The sequence below is a fragment of the Ochotona princeps genome, chromosome 20 (genome assembly GCF_030435755.1).
Source record: "Ochotona princeps isolate mOchPri1 chromosome 20, mOchPri1.hap1, whole genome shotgun sequence".
Lineage (NCBI taxonomy): Eukaryota > Metazoa > Chordata > Mammalia > Lagomorpha > Ochotonidae > Ochotona > Ochotona princeps.
The window spans coordinates 27,983,801-28,000,754 of record NC_080851.1 but is presented as its reverse complement, the minus strand read 5'-3'; positions in this window follow the sequence as shown (position 1 = coordinate 28,000,754).

Below are 16,954 nucleotides of genomic sequence, written 5' to 3'. Positions count from 1 at the left end.
GGAGACAAGTAGCAGAAGGGCAAAGAGGAAATCTTTCCACTCTCACTCCTCTTTCTCCCCCACCCCTCACCACCTTCAGTTCCATGTTGGTCCCTCGTTTTGAACACAGTGAAATGGAAGAGACTGTGCAAGGTAGAGGGGGTAGATAGATAATCAGGAGCTGGTCTTGAGGAAGATGGGGGTGCAGAGCAGGACAGGAAGGAAGGCCAACAGATCAGTGAGATCATGGGAAGAGAACATCGTGTGATGGATTCATGGCACTAGCAGGATTTGTTGAATGAATCAATGAATCTCCAGTAGCCTCCAACAAGGTGCATGGTAAGAAGTCTTCACTAATGAATGAATAAATACATTACACTCAACAGGTATTCTTTTCTACTTAGTGTACTGGGTTTGGGGAATGAATACCCATTAGTCTGTGTCAACTTTGTAGCTTAACAGTCAAGGTCAACAAGAATCTCAAGGAGTGAAGCAGAAGAAAAAAATCTGGGCATGTTGAGACATTCCATAGATACTATTTGTGGCATAACTGGGCTTAAAAATCTGGGTTTAGGAAATGTGGCACAAGAGCCCTGCACTCCACTCCTTTAAGTGCTGCCAGTTCAAGATTTCATATCTATTGAGCTCACCATAACTGTAAGGGCCTGACCAGACCCCAGTTTCTGGAAGAATGGAAAAGCTTAGCAAACTTGGAAATGCCACAAAAAAAAAGAAGGAAAGAAAGAAAGGAAGAAACAAAGAAAGAAAGGAAGGAAGGAAGGGAAAAAGGAAGAAAGGAAGGAAGGAAGGAAGGAAGGAAGGAAGGAAGGAAGGAAGGAAGGAAGGAAGAAAGAAAGAAAGAAAGAAAGAAAGAAAGAAAGAAAGAAAGAAAGAAAGAAAGAAAGAAAGAAAGAAACTGACTTCCCCACCCCCATCCCAACAATTCTTATTTCCTTTGTCTAACCCAATAGAATGTGGTGGAAATTAGCCAGCCTGGGAAGTAAACTAACTTTGGCCACTATGTGCCCTCTGCTGGAAACTCCTCCCCTCTCCCTCCCCCAATGTAGTCAGGTGTAACAACATCAGATGGGTCTGATTTGGCGTCTCATCCTAGGTGGCTTCCAGTCAGCCATGTGACTGGTATTCCCCAGCTTCCCAGCTCTGATGTAATAGTAATATTCCATGCTTCCTTCTGGAAGCCACATTCATTTTCTTCCCCTTCCCTGTATCCCTGGACTGGAAACTTGAGAACCACATGCCCCAAACTCCATTTCTTCCATGGTTTTTGATAAGAACTACATCCTGCCAAGCAGAGAGCCTTGAACAAATCCTAGAAGTTCGGGCTCCGGCAGGTGTCAAGTTTCACAGCCACTTCAAAGTTTTCCAGTTCTGAGCCAGGGTGCTGTGAACACCTACAACCAACTGCTGCATTCCTGGTCCAAGTGGGAGCCATAACTTTCGTGCAATAAAATTGCAGAGACAAAAACCAGTAGGTGCATTCACTGACTTTTGCTCCTTCAGCCTTCTCAACTTTGCTTTTTTCATAAACATCTAATTCCTTCTGCTAAATTCTCACCTATATCTAGTATGATATCTAATGTGATTTCTCATCTAATTTTTAAATTGTTTCTTTTTTTTCTTTTTATTTGAAAGACGGAAATCTTCTATTGCCTGGTTCACTCCCCCAAATAGCCAGGGTTTGGCTAGGATGGAAACCAGGACTGGACACTCAATCCAGGTCTCCCATGTGGGTGACAGCTTCAGCCATCACCTGCTGACTTCAAAGGTGCGCATTAGCCAGAAACTGGTATCAAAGGTGAAGCTGGGACTAGAACCCAGGAACTTCAGCATGGGATACAGGCCTCCTAAGTGGCACCTTTACTACTCTGCCGAAGGCCAGCCCCAGATATCTAACTTGTCCCTATGCCATATTTACCAAAGTGTAAACTCCTCACCCAGACTGCCTTTTACAGAGCCATTGTTGAGCTCACCACTCCTGTGGAGGTCCCTTGTGTGCTGGCTGCTGGCATTTGGAGGAGGAGTCAGCAGAGAGACCACTCTGGCTTTGTCTCTCTGTCTTTGTTTCTCCAACCTTCAAATAAAAATATAAATATTTTTAAATGTACAAATATCACATGTTAATCAAAAATTAAAAAGCACTTTCTAAAAGAGAAAATGTATCAATGGAAATATAAATATTTAATATGTACTGATTATTTTCCTATCTGCTTTGAAGGAACTAGAAAGTTCATCTTTTTTTTTTTAAAGATTTATTTATTTTTATTGGAAAGTTGGATACACAGAAAGGAGCAGAGACAGAGAGGAAGATCTTCCATCCGATGATTCACTTCCTAATGGGCTGCAATGACCGGAGCTGAGCCAATCTGAAGCCAGGAGCCCGGTGCCTCTTCCGGAAATCCCACGCAGGTGCAGGGTCCCAAGGCTTTGGGACGTTCTCAACTGCTTTCCCAGACTACAGACAGGAAGCTGGATGGGAAGCAGGTCAGCCAGGATTAGAACCGGTGCCCATATGGGATCCCAGTGCGTGCAAGGTGAGGATGTTAGCCACGAGGCTACGGTGCCAGGCCCAGAAAGTTCATCTTAAAGTAAAAGAAATTCACTAGTCATTTGCATCTTATTTCCAATAAAGACAAAAGTCAGACAGTATTGCAAATGCAGTCACTCTTAGCCAATGCCATTAAAATACAATGGGTCAGGAGATCATTCCAGGCCTCCCTTGGACCACATCCCCACTTCGACCCCAGGACTTTCTAAAAGTGTTACATAGAATACGGGGATTTCTGCAAAGATCAGTTCTGTACTCACACATTGTCCCTCTATCCCAGGAGGTTATGCTCTTCGTGAAGGCAGAAAGCAGGTTTTTGTATGGGGTTAGGTAGATTTTTGGCATACTAAAGGTTTTCCAGAAGGTCCAAGCTCCTAGACCTGCTTTGAAAGCCTCCTTCTCGGCCTTCAGCCCTGCCTCCTTTCCTGCCTGCGTCTTCAAGACCAAGTCCAGTCCTGGCTTGCTTCAAGTGTCTGATTCATCTTATCTGTCAGCTAATGAAACCAATCATGTGGAACTTGCTAAATACCTACAGTACTTCACAAAAGGTAAACAGTGGCCATGTCAAGATCAAAGCTGTGGGGATGGAGTTCTGCTATCATGCCCACCTGGGAAGAGCATTAAACACAGGTTGCCTTTGATCACCCCACCCTCAGCATAGAACTTGCTGTGGCTCCCCATTGCTATCACACTCCCTTGCCCCGCCCAAGACCCTACCCCTGGTCCCAAGCCACCCTTCCAGTCTTGTCTTTCACTACTCTTCAAGTTCAGGCTAGGCTCACCAAGTGTCCTGTGCACAGCTCACAACTGCCCTTTTTTTTTTTTTTTTTTGCTTCAAATGCCCTCTTCTTCTGTGCCTCTCAATATCCTATGCAGGGTCTCAAGGCACAGAGTGTAAAGCTGCCACCTGCAATGCTGGCATCCCACATATGCACCAATTCAAGTCCCAACTGCTCTGTTTCCAATCCAGGTCCCTCCTAATGAGTCTGGTAAAGCAGCAGAAGAAGATGGCTCAAGTGGTTGGGTCCTGCCACCTACATGGGAGACCTGGATGGAGTTCCAGTTCCTGACTTCAGTCTGGCCCAGTTCCGGCTATTGTGGTCATCTGGGGAGTAAACCAGCAGACGGGAGATTCTTCTCTCCCTCTTCCTCTCTCTCTCTAACTCTGCCTTTCAACTAAATAAATAAATCTTAAAAAAGAAAATGCAGTACATTCTGTACCAGCTCCTGACCTGCCCCTTATCAGAACAAGCAAGGGATGATCACCCTCCCACCCCGACACAATAAGAGCAAGTACCAGGTACTGCATGTTTACTTCTTGCTGGACTTCAGATTTTTCAGTGGCCAGATGGTGAGAAAGCCAGATGTCTTCAGCGACGACAGGGTCTCACTCTTCTCCAGGGCTGGTGCTGTGCGGTCCAATCCTGTGTCGTGATGGTGGGTGATGGTGGCCGGGACACCACTAGTCTTGGGGAGTCACTGAGCACGGTTCAATGTACTCTCAGCTTCTGGTATTTTCAACTTATGGTCTCTCAGGATGTAAATCCACCATAATGTGGGGGGGGTGGTGAGGGAGGCCTCTGCACTCAGTACTCTCCATCATTATCTCATCCTCCGCACAACTCTACAAGGAGGAACTAGATCCTACATGCCACAGATGATCAAGGCAAATGCTATCATACTCAGACCGCAAGACTCAATTCCCAGGTACTCTCTATAGCTCGCATTCTCACTCATCTATCCCCTAAAACAGGTGAAGGGAATTTGTAATATTCCCTGTTCAAAGTTATCAGTACTTTTGAAGTCTGAAATCATAATATCAAAGTTGCAGCAACAGTAAAAGTGTTGACAATCAACAGATAGCTTGCCTGAAAACCTACTCGACACCACTCATCATTAGGGAAGTGAAAATCTAAACCGCGAGATATCTCTTCACACTCATTAAGATGGTTACTAGTTTAAAAAGAAAAAAAAATGCTAAGTATTAGTGAAAATGCAAATTGATGCACCACTGCTGGTGGGAACGTCCAAGGACATAGCTGCAGCGGGAATCAGGAGAGTGGTTCCTTAGAGAGATCAGACACTGAGTTATCTCGGTTCTGGGAATCCCACTTCTAGAACTGAAAGCAAAGACTGAAAATGTGTGTGGGTCCATGATCATAGCCATGTGCTCCCCAGTGGCCAAAAGGGTGAAATAGCCCACATGTCTTTTGACAAACTTATAAGTATACATGCAATGGAATAGAGCTCAGTTCCTAAAATAAAACCCTGTCAATTGCTACAACACAGACAAACCTTAAAGATTCACACTCAGTGAGATAAACCACTCAAAGAGGGACAGGTGCTGGGGGAAGCCACTGAGATGAGGTTTGCTGGGGTAGTGGGGGCTCATGGAGATACAAGTAGCATGGTGGTAGCCCATGGTCCTTACACCCTATAGGGAAGCAGAAGGGATGCAAGGATTCCCTATCAATGACAAAGATATGGAAAGGAAGTTTTGGAGCCAGTGTTGTGTTGTTGTTGGTTTAATGCATGCCATGCCAGCATCCCATGTAAGTGCTGATTCACATCCTTGTTGCTCCAGTTTCAATCCATCTCCCTGCTAATGTGCCTGGGAAAAGCAGCAGAAAATGGGCCAAGTGCTTGGTTCCCTGCCACCCATGTTGGAGACCCAGGTGAAGCTCCTGGCTCCTGGTTTCAGCACAACTCAACCCCAGTTATTGCATCGATCTCAAGAGTGAACCAGTGAATCCCTCTCCCTTCACCCCCTCTCTCTAGAATTCTGCCTTTCATATACATCTTTTTTAAAAAAGAAAGGAAGTCTCCCAAAGGATCCTGTGACTTGCTCTAGCTCTGCCCAGAATTGCCTAGGGATTGCAGACTTGAGTTTGGTGGTACCTGAGATTCTGCATTTCTGTCCTGCCCCAACACTGATGGGAGCCAGTGGACCAGGAGGCAGCAGCAGAGCTGAGTCGGAGAACCCAGTTCCTTGCTTAGCCTCACAATGCAGGATGCTTGCACTCTCCCAGGGAAGCCATCAGACATGAGCAACCTCCCAGAAGGAAACAAGGCTCCTCCTGCATGACGCTCCCCCTCAGATGGGTCCCTCAGCTTGGACATTCCCAAAGCACCATATTCAAGCTTACTTGCCCCTACCTCTGCTCTGGACACCCAGGGAAACCCTAAGCTGCCCCTTCCTGGGACCTGACACACAGTGGTTGCTTTTCAGACATTTTTAACAGCAGGAATTGAATGTGTTATTGACCTGGCATGAAGCGACAACTCAAACTCAAGATGGTGAATACTGTGCACTTGTCTGCTTCTTGGTTTACATTACCAGGTATTAGGAAAAAAAATCGGATACTTAGGATTGATTAATTTTTATGAAAGTCAAAGTTATAAAAAGAGAAACAGGAAGAGAGAGGGAACTTCCATCCACTGATTTGCTCCATCAATGGCCGCAACAGCCAGCCCTGAGCAAGGCTGAAACCAGGAGCCTGGAACTGTGTCGTGGGCTCCCACAAGCACAGCACAGGACAAGCACTCAAGCCACTTCACCCTGCTTTCCCAGGCCCATGAGCGGGGAGCAGGATTGGACGTGGAATAGCTAGGTCTCTAGCCAGCATTCATACAGGATGTTTAGTCCACTATAACATAGTACCGGCCCCTGGTATACCTTATTTGCTAACTAAAACTCAGCTGGTTTGCTGAGGCTGAATGTGCTCTAAGAGCAAACTTCATGCCAAAATGTGTCCCTAGCAACATAAAGGCTCATTTTGGCACCATTAAGCTCCCAGTTGCACCCACCAGTCATTTTTAAATCATGGTTGGGTTTACCAACTTAATTGGAATCAGTAGCTACTTTTCTTCGCTTGCCACAACAGTCATATTGATGATCTCCATTCCTACTCAGCTATCATTTGCATACTGCCAACCAGCACTTCCAGCCAAGGACATTTCAAGATAATGCGTATAAATCGTATCTTATTGATCACAGAACATCTGCTGGCACTTAACTATGTTGACATGTAAACCGAAACAAAAGTTTCCAAGTTAGCATTGCTGGCGTTCATAAAATTATAATTGATAATAAAATGAGCATTGTTGTGGTTTTTGAAATCACTTTCATAAAGATAAAATGATAGGCACAGGAGTTTTAAATTACAAAAGCCACTAAAAGGATATAAACTCCTAAGGTCTTTTTTGGTTTTTTTTTTTAAATAAATGATTTATGGAAGGGTAACATCGTCATTTTTCTTTTCCATTTGATACCATCTAATTGCATTCTGCCACATATGGGATGAAAAATAAACTTGCCAAATCATACTTCTTAAAATAAAAAAAAAAAAACATTAAAGTAATGAAGCAATGTTTTCTTAAGATAGGTCCACATGGAACTTCTTTCCCCTAGCTGTAATATTTTGTAAGTCCACAGTAAGATTAGCGCTATTGACTTCTTGGTCTACTGTTCCCAGAGATAGTGAGGCCTAAGGTGACTGGGGGCTTTGTTACCAAATAAAACCCAAGGCCAAAGTCTCAATCCCTGGCATGTGGTGGCCGCGGTTAATAGCACTCTTGATGTCAAGCTAACACCTGCAGCTTTTCCCATGGAAAACCAGATAAGCCAGGTGAGACATGCACAGGTGCTCAGGGCCCCACAGGACGGCCCCCTGGGAGGAAAGGGCCAGGTGGCTTCAGCAGAGAAGAGTGCAGAGGAGCTCTCAGCAGAGAACAAGGGACCCCTGTTGAGTAGCCAGCCAGCCAGCCAGTTCCTCCATCACTCCCTGCGCTGTACCCCTAGCCAGAGGGAAACTCACCCTCCGAGAAGGCAATCGCAAGGTCTCATCCCCAACTTGAAGGCCTGGAAGAAAACAAGCCACGAGCACAGGGGGACAGGGAGGATCCCTGGAAAACATGAGTGGTGTATTTCCTCATCCCACCTCACAGCCACATGTGGACATTCCCCAGCTGGGGAAGAAAGAGAAAAAGGAAGTGAACTTCTACAAGCCAGGGGACCATGGAAGTGTCAGGTGGACCTGAAGCAACAAAAAGCCTTCTGGGTTTCTGAAAAGGTAGTGTTGGGATTGGACAGTCAGACTCAAAACCCCACCCTTCCCACCCTCCAGCCCTGGGCAAAAATCCTGTTAGAATGTTAGAGTTGGGCTTCAGAGGTCAGGATAACTCCACTCCTTACTGGGGAATGCCGGGAAATAACTCCCCAGCAGCGTGTGCTTTTTGGGCAGGGAAGGGCCCCGAGTCCAGATCCCTGAACCCACTGGGCTCTAAAGAGTGACTAACATAGAGACCCATCAGGCTTGTCACAGGGCTAGGTGCTGGGAGAGAAGTCCAAGGTGAGAGTCAGAGGCACCTGCCATATGGAGGACCCTGGCTGAGCAGACAGCCACGGACAGCAGTGGGGACCCAGCCATGAGCAATTAGAATTCACTCCACTTGGCCATGAGTGATGGGTCCAGTCTGCACCCTGCAGGATGTTTGGCAGCATCCCTTCCCCCACCCATGAGATGCCAGCAGCACCACCGCCCACCTGGGAGACGCTGCCACTGGAAAGTAGGGTGACAAAAGAGACCCTATAAAACTAAGCATACGATATAGAGGCAGCTGTATCACACTTAGACCCTACCCTGAAGAACTCGAGACCACCCTGGGCAAGCTTAAGTACTTGGCCTGTTCCACCACCACCCACCTACCCATCCTTAGGCTATCAGATCAATAGAAGATAAAAGAGAATTGGCAGCCCTAACCCTGGGACACATGTGTGATCACTCTCTTGCATGGAGGGGTAACTTCAGTCTCTAAGAGGTTCCACAAACCTGCCCTGGCTCTCACACTCAGTGGCAGAGTCAGAGAGAGGCACCACCCAGGCCATGCTCATGCCCACGTACCAGGTGAGCACTGCCTTCTGCACGCAGTGCCACATTCTACCTGAGCAAGTAGACCCACAGATATGGGCACCCCTGGGAAGCAACAAAACAAACAAAAAAGTTTGTGCTTCATAGATATCTGTGAAGTAAATGAACTGGGGTAACCTTCTCCCCACCTCTGCCTTACCACCTTTGGGCCAGGTAGGGCTGTTTTCCAAGGCCAGACCGCACCTGAGAAAACAAGAATGAAAGATAAAGGCTAGGCAAGCTTGGCAGTTGCTGGACCAATGTCCCTTCCCAGGAGGTCCTTGCAAGAGGTCTGGGCCAGCCCCCACAGAGTGGCTCAGCCAGCTCTCTCAAAGGGAGCAGGAGGGGGCAGGGCCTAACCAGGAATCCAGGTCTAATTTGGAAAGCCTAGAGAACACAGGGAAGAGAAAACTCTAGGGTTGAATTGGTAGAGAAAAAAAAAAAAAAAAAAAGAACGGCAAAAAGGTGAAAGAAAAACCAGGCAAGTCCAGACTTAGAGAGAATGTGTGGGTCCAACAGCAGTAAAGAATGGATTCTGGGAAATAGGGTAGAGGTTGGGAAAAACAAAGACATTCAAGGTTGGGTCTCTGTGACAGTGACCGCTGCCCCTGATGCAGGTGCCCCCACATGCAGGAGTTGCCCTAAGCCCCTTACACGGATTGCCTCGAACAGGGGAGGCAGACTTCCCGCTCAGTCCCTGAACCTTTGGCAAAGGGCCGAAGCCACAGTCACTTAGAAGGAACGGGGCCAGGGCTAGTGTGCCGTCAGCACCAAGAACCTATGCTATCCTTGGAATGTGATGAAGGCACAGTGAGTGCAGCACAAGGAGGAACCAGAAGTGCCAGAGTTCCTCCTCCTCCTGGCCTGTACCTTCCCATCCAATCAGGAGGGAGCTTAAGGGGCAGACTACTGAGGGCACGTGACAGCTGGAAAGCTCCTTGCTATGTCACTACCTCTGGTGCGCAGACAATGCAATTATTCATGGCCAATTGTGCACGAATGGCTTTTGGTCCTTGGTTGCCAGCATGGCTTGTGCACATGCTTCTTAGACTGAACCCCAGGAAGAGTGAAGGACATGCACGGGAAGCAGGGTTGTGTGTGAATCCCCCTGTGGGAACCTTAGCTGCATCACCCTCAGCCAGGCCCTCCCCCCGCCCCATGCCTAATGACCATGAACCCAGGGACTAGCAAAAACTCTGGTTCTGAACAGATGCAGTCAGCCCTGTGGCTATATGTGTGATTGAGGGACTCACTGTTGTTTATCCCATACAGTCAGTCAACAAATATGTGTTGGACATCCACTATGCACTGGGCACTCTTCTACAGGTTGGGACATGCCATGAAGACAACAAAGATCCTTCCATCTCAGGGAAGGCATAGACCAAAACACATAATAAATAAGTAACCTGCCCAGTATGTTGGAAGATAATACAGTCTTGGGGAAATAAAGAGTAATGGAAAATATAAGAGGGATCAGAGGATGGATGTTTAGCCTAGCGGAGAACATGCCTGCATCCCCTATCAGCGAGCCTGGGTTGGAGTCCCAGCTGCAACTTCCTCCTCACTCCAGCTCCTCGCCAACACAGAACCTAGGAAGTAGAGTGATGGCTCAAGCAGTCACATCCTTAATGTCCATGTATGAGATCTGGATGACTTCCCATCTCCTTGCTCCTTGCAGGAATTTGGAAGGTGAACCAGCAAATGGAAGCACCTAATCTCTCCCTCTCCCTCTCTCTAGCTCCCTCCTTTCCTCCCCCTCCTCTATTCCCCTCTTCCTTCTTCCTCTCCCTTTCTCTCTTGCTTTCCAGCTCTCAAATTAATAAAATACAAAGGAAAAAGAGAGAGAGATACTTCAGGATAGAGGGGAGTGGTTTGTAGTGTTAAACAGGCCATTCAGAGAAGCTGCTGTTTGAACAAAGACTGGAGCAGGCGAAGCAGATGGCCTCACGTCTGTGGGAGAAGCTGGGTGAGTTCCAGGCATAGCAAGGAGACAGGTGTAGCTGCAGTCAAGGGCATGATAGGACACAAGGTCCCAGCATGGGACATTGGAGAGGGACACATTACAAAGGGCTGTCGGAGGAACTTCAGTGAAATGACAACCCACTGCCAGGTCAGAAACACAGAGGCAACATGATCCTGCTTAGTCATATGAGGCTATATAGCATGCAAGGGAAGGCTGTGGCACTGACTTAGGAGAGAGACGGCAGCAGCTGAAGCCACGGTCATCAGTTTGTTCCCAGCCTAGAACCTGCCCAGTGTCGTTCCAGAGCTGGCAGTAACCAGTGGGGTCAAAGTGAACCAGAGGGCTGGAGAGAACACCTCTGGCAAGGATGGGACATACGGTCACGCCCTGTGCAAACAACTACACCGTGAAGCCTCAGCCACTCAGATCCACCGGTTACGAGAAAGAGGGCCCCACCCTCCTCAACCATGCCGCAGGCCAACGGCTCAACACCTGCATTGTTGAAACCACAACCTTGGACCTGCTGGCGCCCGCTATCTGTCCGAAGGGACTGGGCCACATCCGGTCCGTCCCTGTGTGGTCCTGCCCTGGTGCCTTGGTTCTCAGAGATGTGCCTGTACCTGCCTGCTTATGGGGACTTCACCTGCTCACTTGGTTCTCACAGAGGGCTTTAACTACATTTCTAAGGTTTGGTTTCCACTAAGCTAAACCACATGAGAAGTACTCTGCATTTGTATCATTTTTGTTTTGTTTTGTTTGCTTGTTTGACCATCGAAATCCCTGCAAACGCTTTTTTGCATTTTCTCATTTCCCTGAAGCAATGTCCCCTGCTGTTGCTTTCATTATAAAATGTTTCATTCCCGTAGAACCGGATTACAAATATTTCTGAAAGTTTGAAAAGAAAGATCCAACTGTCTTGTGCTTACTCAGATCACCTGGAAGCTACAAAGCCAGAAATTTCCTGCTAGGCTTTGTTTTCAATCAGTGGATTCTCATTCTTAGACTATTCACAGTGTAGTCGATTCAGCCGTTCCTCTGAGGGCCATTGGAAAAGAACCTGCAGTTTGCTTTCTGTGGACTTTTGAGAAAGGAGAGCCATAATTCTGGATTTCCAACCCATTCCTCCTCTTTACTCCAGTTCTTTAGCCAGCTTTCTGCTTGGTGGAGCTGGCTGGTAAGTGAAAGTGTGGCTTGAGGAGCCAGACCTGGGGTCACACCTCCTCTTCCACCAACACTGCTCTGACACTGCCATCTGCAAGCAATTGGAGAAACCCCAGAGAATATGCAAGGACTCTCCTAAAAGACTGTCCAATGAGGCCCAGCACCACAGCCTAGTGGCTAAATCCTCACCTTGCACCCACCAGGATCCATATGAGTGCTGGTTCATGTTACAGATGCTCCACTACCCACCCAGATTTTTTTTTCCATGCCTGTGGCCTGGAAAAACAGAGGAGGATGGCCCAAAGCCTTGGAACTCTGTACCTGCATTGGAGATCCAGAAGAAGCTTCTGGCTCCTGGCTTCAGATCAGCTCAGCTCTGATCGTTGAGGCCACTTGGGGAGTGAACCAGAGGAATGAAGATCTTTCTCTCTGTATCTTCTTATCTCTGTATATCTGCCTTTCCAATGAAAAAAAAAAAATAAATCTTAAAAAAAAATTGGCCAATGACCAATTTGGAGAACTGAGAGGTTTCTGAAAAAACAGTTCTGTCATTTGACAAAGCTTTTAAAGTTCCTATGGTATGCCTAAACCCTCCCTTCGAAGATCCACTATGTGATGGCTCCAACATGATGCAGAAGACAGGCCTTGGCTAGGAAAGTCCAGCCCAGGGCCCATCTAGACATGCCACCTGCAGGCCAGGGGTACCCAGCAGTGGGCTCACCTGGGGACATTATCTGTGTCCTATGAGAAGGAAGCTGATCTTCACATTCGAGGCTGGGATATGAGATGTGGTGTCCGGTTGGGTTGGATTTGCATGGAAGCCTTGCTAGGCACAGGCTGTGTGACCCTGCACGGGTCCCCTCACCTCCCTGGGGCTGGAAGGGAAGGTGAGTAGAAGTGCCAAATCACAAACCTGTTAGTGAGTCCCCCACGTAGTGCAGGACCTGGCCCATCATACACACTGGCGATACTACTTCGTGCACCAGTCACAGATTCTAGTCTGGCAAACTGACAGCCTGCATGGCAGGCTGAGCCTTGGCGTAGCCAAAACAGCCTTTGAAGAACTTGAATCAGCAGGAATCCTTCAATGACCATATCTGCTCTGATCTAGGGGCAGGGAAGACACATGCATGTGGGTTCAAGGCAGGAACCACACACAGGGCAGCTCAAGCCATGCTGCCACTGCTAATATTTGAACCAGTCCTGTTGTGTAGCAAAGCCTGCTCGTGGTCTTTAAGATCCACATCCCTTCCTTGCTTGGATGTTTAGAGATCTGGGGCCCACCTCACATCATTGAATACCCACATGTGCCTATTCAGTGAGAGGGAAACGTTCCAAATGCCCCAGTAATCACATCATTTAAAAGTTCTGCCAGTTTGGGGCCAACATAGTGGCACAGTGAGCCAAGCATCCCATATCAGAATGCCAGCTGGAGTCATGGCTGCTTTGCTTCTGATCCAGCTCCCTGCTAATATACCTGGGGAGGCAGTGGAGGAAGGTTTGGGACTCTGCCATCCATATGGGAAATCTGTTTGGCATTCCAGGCTCCTGGCTTCAGCCTGGCCCAGCCTCCAGCTGTTGCAGCCATTTGGAGAGTGAACAAGCAGATGGAAGCACACTGTCTCTCAAATATATGAAGAAATTTCGGTTTTAAAAGAAGATTTATGTGTTTTTTTTGGAAAGGCAGATTTACACAGAGAAGGAAATAAAGCAAACAAGATCTTCCATCTGCTGATTCACTCCCCAAGTGGCTGCAACAGCTAGAGCTGAGCTGATCTAAAGCCAGGAGCCTGGAGCTTCTTCTGGTTCTCTCATGTAGATGCGGGGTTCCAAGGCTTTGGGCCATCCGCCACTGCTTTCACAGGCATTTAGCAGGGAGCTGGATGGGAAGTGGAATAGTAGGATACAAACTGGCACCCATATAAGATGCTTGTGCTTGCAAGGTAAGGATTTAGCCACTGAGCCATCATACTAGGCCTAGAAATCTTAGAAAACAAAACGAAAACAGTTGCACCATTTTGGTCAAAAATGAAGAGTCGCTTGTCTACCTTCTACTTGGTCTTCTGGTGGGATTCTGCTTCCGTCCTGGTCCTCAGCCATGGATGACACTGGGGTGATACTGCCACAAGGGCTGGAGGCTCTTGTCCAGACTGTGGGGGCCGCCTCTTCTCAGTGGTGTGCATCCGACCTCAGCTCCTCCGAGAGTGCTTTCATCAGACGTGAAGAGGGCATTCTTCTTGCTCATTCTCCTGTAGATGCCAGTTGATGTCTGTCAGGGTGGCAGGATGCCTCTTCACTCCCCGCATGGGCAGGCAGCCACCAGTGCAGCTTCATGTTTGTCCAGGCACCAGTAGCTGAGGAAAAGCCAATGTTCAGCTTAGAATTCTCCAGCGCCATGCTGCAGAGAGAGGCTCTTACTTCTTAGCAACACAAAAAGAAACAAAAGAAAAGCAAACAAACAAAACAGTTCCACAGACAGAAACCCACAGCCCGCAGCTCCCAATCATCAAGGTCCTAACCTGCCTGAGACCCTCAACCAGTTTTCCTATGCAGTCCCCCTGTGCCTCTTCAACAGCCAGCTATGTAAGTGAACCTTGGACATCAACATGATTTTTTACATCAGCTTCTTTGAGACTTAACCTGGAAGGCCAATGTGCTACCTGTAAGAACACAGAGTGCTCTTCCGTGAGCGTCCACACACACAAAAGAACGTACCCTGCCACCTGTAAAATCCATGAGAACCCAGGATGTCACTCAGAAGTTGAAACCGCAATGAGTGGTTGTTTTCTCTTGAAAGCCACTAAGCTTCAATGTGCCAAAGAATGCGGCCCACAAACAAGGATTGGGGAAGAAAAGTACACTGATGGGTGATATTCCGATTAGAAACCCAAAATGCGCTGCAGCTGTGGGATCCGTGTTATTGTTGGCTGGTTTTGTTCCGGGAGGGAGAGGGCGAAGGAGAGGTAGATTCTATCCAAAGCAGCCCCACGGAACTACACTTCCCCCAGGATGTGTTTTCCTAACAACAACAAACACCCATACACTTAAAAGTGAGAGCCCAGCACTGTGTCTTTGTTTTATTTTGCCTAGGCAGTCATTTAATCTTGACGTTTTTCAACCCTGGTCTTCCAACCTCACAAGCAGCATGAATTGAAGAGAAACATTTAGTTTTCCCTGAGCGCCTCTTCATGCACATCCGGCTCAGAAACCTTCAAGGGTTTTCCACCCACCTTTCCCATCCCCCAATACATTACGTTTGGGTTATTTTTTACTTGGTCATTGTGATGTAGAGCTGGAAAAGTTGGTTAGGAATGAATTCCAGTGTCAGGGTCAGGTACAGACACAAGGCAGGGATAACACTGGGATTGTCCCTTTGTTCTTTTTTAAAATTTTCATTTGAAAGTTGGAGTTACAGAGAGAAGGAGAGACAGAAAGAGAGAGGGGTGTTCCATTTGCTGGTTCGTTCCCCAAGTGGCTGCCACAGCCAGAGCTGAACTGATCTGAAGGTGGGGGCCTGGGGCTTCTTCTTAGTCTCCCATGCAAGTAAGTACAGGGGCCCAAAGACTTGAGCCATATTCTACTGTTTTCCCAGGCCACAAGCAGGGAGCTGAATCAGAAGTGGAGTGGCTGGGATACCACCACCACCATAGGCAGAACTTAGCCCACTATGCCATGGACTGCCCCCCGCCTCGCCCCAAGTCTTTGTTCTTAGCGTCTGAGAGGACACTGTCAGAGCTCTCAGCTTCTACACAGCCTGGATCCCAGAGCCCATGAGTGCTGCATCTCCTCTCAAGGAAGAGTTAAAGCAAGAGAGGTCTGGGGAAATGGAAGGAAATGTTCCAGAAGTGTCAATTCCTATTCTCTGATTTTGAATGGTGGCTCTGAGTCCCGGATTGAACGTGACCCAATGCGAGGATCCCTTGAATTCCTTCCAACTCATCACATGGCAGAAGGAGCCAACAGTCCTCACGAGACCCTGAATCTGCCAGCACCTTGATCTCAGATCCCCCCGCCCCCACCAGCCTCCAAGACAGTAAGAAATCAGTTTCTGTTATTTAAAAATCGTCCAGTCTAAGGTATTTTGTCCCAGCAAACAAATGGTACCGAGACAGTGGGCTTTTCATTTCAAGGAAAGGATGAGCCACACAGAAGAGATGAAACAAGTCATCAGAGGATTGTAACTTTCAGTCCTAACCCCCAACTTGCAAGGAGGCAGGGGCTATAGACACAGCTTGATCTCCAATGGCCAACGAGCTAATCAGGTGAATGATGCACACTTTTGAATGGCAAGGTTTGTGGATCCTCCAGGGCATGGTGGGAAAGGGGTACCTCAGAAGGCAGAGGGAAGCTCTATGCCCCCACCCTTCACCCTGCCCCTCAGTCCCTTCCATTCCTGAGCTATAGTTGTTTAAAAAAAAGAAAGAAAGAAAGAAATAATAAATACTGTAATCATAAATTTAGGGCTCTTCTCAGTTCTTTGAACCTTTCCAGTAAAGTGTTGTACCTGAAAAGGCTCAGGTGAGACTGCAATGGGAAGTTTTGAATTAACAAAGTCAGGTAGAAATGCAAGTATCCTGGGAACCCAGGATTCATGTCCCAGCTGAAGTACAAAGGTAGATGTGTGAACTTCAGCCCTTAAAACTATGTCGTCCAGATGGCTTCACTGCTGAATTCTACCAAACATTTCAAGAGGAACTTACCCCAATTCTACACAAGCTTTTCCAAACAATCCTTCCAAACTCTTTCTATGAAGCCAATATCACCTTAATACCAAAGCCAGATAGAGACACAACAGAAAAAGAGAACTACAGACTGATATCTTTGATGAACATAGATATAAAGATCCGTAACAAAGTACTAGCCAACAGGATCCAACAGCACATCAGGCAAATCATTCACCCAGACCAGGTGGGATTCATCCCAGGTATGTAGCGATGGTTCAAGATTTGCAAATCAATAAGTGTGATACACTACATCAATACATTGAAAAACAGAAACCATATGATCCTCTCAATAGATGCAGAGCAGGCATTTGATAAAATCCAATATCTCTTCATGCTGAAAACCTTAAGCAAGATAGGCATAGAAGGAACATTCTACAACACAATCAAAGCAATTTATGAAAAATCTAATGCCAACATCATACTGAATGGGGAGCCTCTGTCCTTCACGTTGGAGAAAACAAGCTCCATCCACATAGGCTCTTCTTTCAACTTCCATTTGCCTCTTACTCTTTTTGTTACCAAATACCACCTGTTCATAAAACATCCGACAATACAAGACCTCAGTGAAAGGAAAAGTCTCCAAGCCCATTAGCACACTGGTTGACCAGCAGCCCAACAGAGGCTTCGTCTCAGAGCCCAACATGGTGATGAC